The sequence below is a fragment of the Sceloporus undulatus genome, chromosome 3 (genome assembly GCF_019175285.1).
Source record: "Sceloporus undulatus isolate JIND9_A2432 ecotype Alabama chromosome 3, SceUnd_v1.1, whole genome shotgun sequence".
Taxonomy (NCBI): domain Eukaryota; kingdom Metazoa; phylum Chordata; class Lepidosauria; order Squamata; family Phrynosomatidae; genus Sceloporus; species Sceloporus undulatus.
Genome location: NC_056524.1, coordinates 97,257,598 through 97,263,597, shown reverse-complemented (window position 1 = coordinate 97,263,597; position 6,000 = coordinate 97,257,598).

Sequence of the window (6,000 nt, the reverse complement as noted above, 5' to 3'; positions counted from 1 at the left end):
TAATAATAATAATAATAATAATAATAATAATAATAATAATAATAATAATAGTCTCAACTAGCAAGTTAAGATTTCATCTTTATATTATCATCTGGGATCAACAGTCTTGGCTGTTGAACCTGTCTTCTCAGAAGTTGGTTTTAAGGGACCCTAAAAAGAGATTTCATGCAACCATCATCCCCACCATGGTCCTAACCATGGCTGATTCTTTCCTGCACACCAACACTTTCAATGAAAGCACTTCTTTTTCTCTTAACATCCTCCTACTTCCCTCCTTCCCCTTCACTACCCCCTTGTTCTTTCCACTGTCCCCTGGAGGGAATGTACCATACACTCTGGGAATCATTGATATAACATCAGGTTTCACTCAACTGTCTTGTTTGAAGCTGTGTGTTCACTGGTCTTTATGGGTTGGAAAAATAACCCTGAAGAAGTGGGATTTCGGGCAATAAAGCAGCTTCTTTCCTGGTCTAGTTTGGATCCAGGCTGTTCTAGATTGATGATTTGGAGACAGATTTTCCCCATCAACTTAAAGGGCAGCACTGAATGGTCTTCTTTAAAAATTTTGATTAATGTACCATGTACTTTGGTCATGTGTCCATGTGGCATGAGTTAATGAGTAAGTGTGGTTTCCTAAAATTATTTAATGCCTAAGGTAATGCTATAGATTTAGTTCTAGGATCCTAGCAGATATTGGCATGAACCCAACTGGTTAGTACCAATAAGAAAAGGCCAACAGAATCAATCACCACATGACAAATCACCACATTGGTAAATTCCATTAATTCAGCAACAGCATTCAGGCCATTCCCAGCCAAAAGCATGGATGAAGTACTGGTCTCCAGCTAGTTTTATGTTGTTGTAGTGCAGCAGATGTGTGATATGTCTGAGTGAGTCTCATTCAGTGAAACAAATGCAGACAAACCAGTTGTGCACTTTCTCATTTGCTAACCATCCATGATTCTTTTTTGGCCATCGAGAATTTTCATAACTGTAGTTACTGCATCCTTTCAAAATTGAAGTTTGCTACTTTTTCATCTACTTAAAGTCATAGAATCATAGAGTTGGAAGAGACCACAAGGGCCATCCAGTCCAACCTCCTGCCATGCAGGAAATCCCAATCAAAGCATCCCTGACAGATGGCCATCCAGCCTCTGTTTAAAGATCTCCAGAGAAAGAGACTCCACTACACTCCGAGGGAGTTTATTCCACTGTCAAACAGGCCTTACTGTCAGGCAGTTCCTCCTAATTTTGAGGTGGAATCTCTTTTCCTCTTTTACTTCTCTCAGACTATTTTGTAACTGAGTGTCAGAGTGACACTATTCTGAAACTGTTTATCTTTCCCCCTCCCAACTTTTCTGCTGATAAAATGCTTCTGATTGCCAGTGCAGTGTTGTCAGGGTCATCTAAGTTATTTTCAGTTACATCCTGATCTGTTGACATTAATGCATTAAAACAAGATGATCTTACATCCAGCTATGTTCTCTTGCCTGGGGAATGGGTTGCTAACAATAATAACAGCACAGCATTTATGCCACACTAGATCGGTTAGTCATTAAGATGTCAAGGGTGTTTTTGTTTGTTTTTGCTGCAATGGATTCACACAACTACTCAGCTGAATTTAGCATTTACAAAGCACTTTTCTTAAATGTTTGTGATACTTCAGTCATATGATCTTACCCAGCCTTACAACAATCCTGTTAGCTAGGCTGTTCTAGACTGAAGTCTTGGAGACAGATTTTTCCCATCAACTAAAAGGGCAGCACTGAATGGTCTTCTTTAAAAATTGTGATTAATGTACCATATAGTTTCGTCACGGAGTACTAAGTGGCCATGTGAAATGGATTTATCCCTGTCTATCAGAGAGAGACTGAACAGGGCTGGCAGGCAAGTCACCTGGAGACTTGCTGTTGCCCTGCTGCTGGATTGCTGCTCCCTTTCCACTCTCAAATTTAGTCCCCCATGGCTGGACTATCACTGGAGGGACTGATGATGATGGACAGAGAGAGAGGATGCCAGATCCTCCCTGCCACCACCAGAGACCATTACAACCAGAAGAGCATGAGGGAAGAGGTTGGAGGGGAGGAGAGAAAATAAGCCTGAGGGGAGGAAGACCTGGAAAGAATGGAGGAGGGCAGGACTGAAGGAGGAAAGGAAGAAACCAAGGATGGGTTAAAAAGAAGGGATCAGGAGCATATCCCAAGGTGGCAACTACTGGGCAGCAGCAGTGGTGGTGGATGACACTGGTGGAGGAACTTTCTGACACAGAAGTAGTGATACCCTAGCTAACTTGTGTTAGGACTGCACAGAATGAGGTAAAGGTAAACCTCCTTGTGATAACGTTTCCCCAAGAAAACCCCAGGATGAGATGATGATGATATTTATCCCACTCTTTTCCTGGAACTGGGACCCAGAGAGGTTACAATAGTAAAATAACAGTGCAACTGAAAACATAGAAAAATGATACATTAAGGCCCGTTACAGACCGCCCAAAAGGGGCGGTCTTGGGCTGCTGCCGGTTGCAGCGTGGAGGAGCCGCAGCAGCCAAACTGCGTGACTCCTCTGTGCTGCAAAAAAGGAGTGTGGAAATCGTGCTCCTTCCGGCAACCCGGAAGAGACGTCGCAAGTGCCAAAGCGCGCACTCGTGACGTCTCTTCTGGGTTGAGACATGCGGATGCAGAGCGTCCACTACGTCAACATGGCGGCGCCCATCTGTATAGGGCGCCGCCATTTTGATGTATCGATTACGCACAAGGGGCAAGGCGCATCCGGAAGCACCGCCCCTTGCATGTAATCGCGGTGCGATGATGGCGCCTCTTGCGCCCGTCTGTAACGCGCCTAAAATAGAATTAAATTATTACAGTATTAAACTGATCCAAGGACTTTATCACACAGGGGAAACTGGGGGATTCAAAAGATATTATCCAGGGAAAGTCGTGTGATTGTGGCTAAGATTATCACATGACATTGCAATAAGAGAGGGCTTATCCCGGGAATAACCAGGGATAATCAGCAACAAATCATTAATGGGGAAATCCTGTGAAGGATTTGTTGCTGGTTATTCTCTGGCTATTCCTAGGATAAACCATCTCTAATCATGATGTGTGGATTAATCTTAGCCACAATTGTGTGATTTTCCCTGGAATGCCTTTTGAAACCCCAGATTTCCCTCCATGTGATAAAGTCCCAAAACAGAACAAGAAAGAGGGACAAAACATAAAACTGAGAGCCAAAAGGGCAGAACAGATGGCAAGCAGAAATAGAGATGTGCTCAAGGGTATACAGAACTAAATTAGATTGGAAGCCACGAGGCACACATATTTAAAAATGAAAAGAAGGTCCAGAATTGTGCTACACAAGTTATAGATACAGGGAATTTGAAAAGCATGAGTCAAGGGAAACTAGACATAGTAAAAAGAAAAAAGGAAAAAGGAAATGGAACATATAAGCATAACAATACTAGGAGCTAAAATGAACAGGAATGAGACATTTAATTTGGATAACTACACAGTGTTCTACTCAGGAAATCAAAAAAGGAGAAGAACAGAGAAGCATTCATAGTGAGGAAAGAAAGCAAAATCAGTCAAAAGTTATAATTTCAAGTCCAACCAATTCATGTCAATCAGGCTTCAGGGAAAGCCAATAAACATCACCATAATCCAAGTATATGTACCCACCACAGAGGTAGAGGAAGAAGAAATCAAGAATTTCTACGACTGAGCCCAGGAAGAACCTGACAACATACCAAAACAAGACTGCTTGATAATTATAGGTGACTGATATGCAGATGACAAAACTACTAGCAGAAACCAACAAAAACCTGGAGGGCCAAGGAGGAAAGTGTCAAGGTAGGCTTGAACTTCAAGAAGACAAAAATAATGGCCACAGAAGAATTCATCCTATATAATGAGAAAATTGGCATAGTCAAGAAATTCCCATACCTTGGATCAACCCTTGAGCAGAACAGAGACTGCAGTCAAGAAATTAGAAGAAGGCTAGGATTGAGAAGGGCAACTATGAAACAAAACTAAAGTATAAAGATACAACTCTAAACACTTGTCCAAGCCATCGTATTTTCCACCACCATGTATGGATTGAGAGCTAGACAGAAGAAAGCTGACAGAATAAAAATAGATTAATTTGAGATTTAGTGTTGGAGAAGAATGTTAAGGGTCTTGTGGATGGCCAAGAATTCAAACAAATGGGTTCTAGACTAGTTACAGATAAAGCCCAAAGTCTCACTGAAAGCCAAGATGACTAAATCGATGCTGTCGTACTTTGGTCACATCACAAGAAGGCATCGATCATTAGAAAAGTCAACAGTACTAGGAAAGTTAGAAAGAGAAGGAGACTACATAGCAAATGGTTGGACTCAATCAGAGAGGTCACAGGACTGAGCTTGCAGGACCTCAGCAGAGCAGTGGAGGACAGGGGGGCTTGGAGTAGTCTCATTCATGGAGTCATCATGAGTTGAGGCTGACTTGAGGGCAGTTAACAACAACAAATCAGATTTGAAAATGGGGTGAGGAAGCCCACTCAAGACATGGGAAAATTACACAAGCACCTCCCTTGATCTCAAGCAGTAAAAATATAACAGACACAAATAAGTAGCAATTTTCTTCCTTCTTATGACAGTTAAACCCTGCTGCACATTGTCACCATCTCACTTTCTTAAGTTGTAAGGCTGGCTCTGGCTTAAATACCCTAAACGTGCTACATTCCATCTCATCTTGGAAGCTAAGGACAACCCTAGTTAGTGCTTAGATGGAGAATTGTCAATGAATGCCAGGTGCTGTAGGCTATATTTCAGAGGAAGGAACTGGCAAAATCTCTGACTATTTGCTTACAAAAGCCCTATGAAAAATTAATGGGGCTGCCATAAGTTGACAGGCGACTTGAAGGCACACACACACACACACACGAACACAAGACTGGCTCTAGGTTTGCACAAAACATAATAAAACTCTCTCTCTCTCTCTCTCTCTCTCTCTCTCTGTGTGTGTGTGTGTGTGTGTAGGTGCCTTCAAATCACCTGTACACTTACAGTGACCTCATGAATTTAATAGGGTTTTCTTAAATTTCAGATAATTCATTAGGGCTTACTCCCAAGTCAGTGACTGGAACCTTAATTTGCCTAAAGCCACCTGATTGAACCAAGAATTTCCCTGTGAATTGACAAGGGCCAGTGAATTACTTCCTAATCTGTTTCCTGATATTCCAGTTTTGTTTAATGGTTTCCTATAGCCCTGGGGTTTAATAGGCAATAATGTCAGTCATGAATCTCTACCTGGACTGAGGAAGTCAGCTATGAACAACAAGGGATAGATCACATCTTAATTGTCCTGTGTTGTCTTTAACTACTTCTGCTCCCTTATGGAGCTACATGAAACATGAGCATAATGTAGGCTGATCTAAAGCTCTCATAACTAATCTGGCTGTATATTTTTAAAACTATTATTTCACAATTATTAGTAGCGGTGGAAAAAAACATCATGGTACAAATCATGGGACCCTCTGCTAGCTTCCTTCCAGTTTCTGTTTCTGTAGATCCAAGCTGCCAGCATGAATGTTTTCATGTTCTGCCTAGGAGTACAATCATTCTGGTTCTCAGTTAGTCAGGTAAAACCTTGAGCTGGTGGTGATGCAGTTTGCACATGTCTGTTTAGGAAACACAGCACATTATACTGTAGAGTTTATAATTTTGCAACCACATAAATGAGTTGTAGTAATTGTGCTGTGAATTTTGCTTGTGAGCACAACAATAATAGCTCAGTAATTCAAGAAGACAATTTATGCATGACTGTATGGTGGTAATTCATGTAAGCATGACTCAAATGAGGATTCATTGAAAGCATGGCATATTTTGGAAGGAGTTGCCAGTCTCCCATTCAAGTACTAGCCATGGCTGTTCCTGCTTAGCTTCCAAGATCAAACAGAATCTGGTTCCTTCAGGATATTTAGGCCTTCTCTACTCCTGCATTACCAACTTAAAGGTCCTCC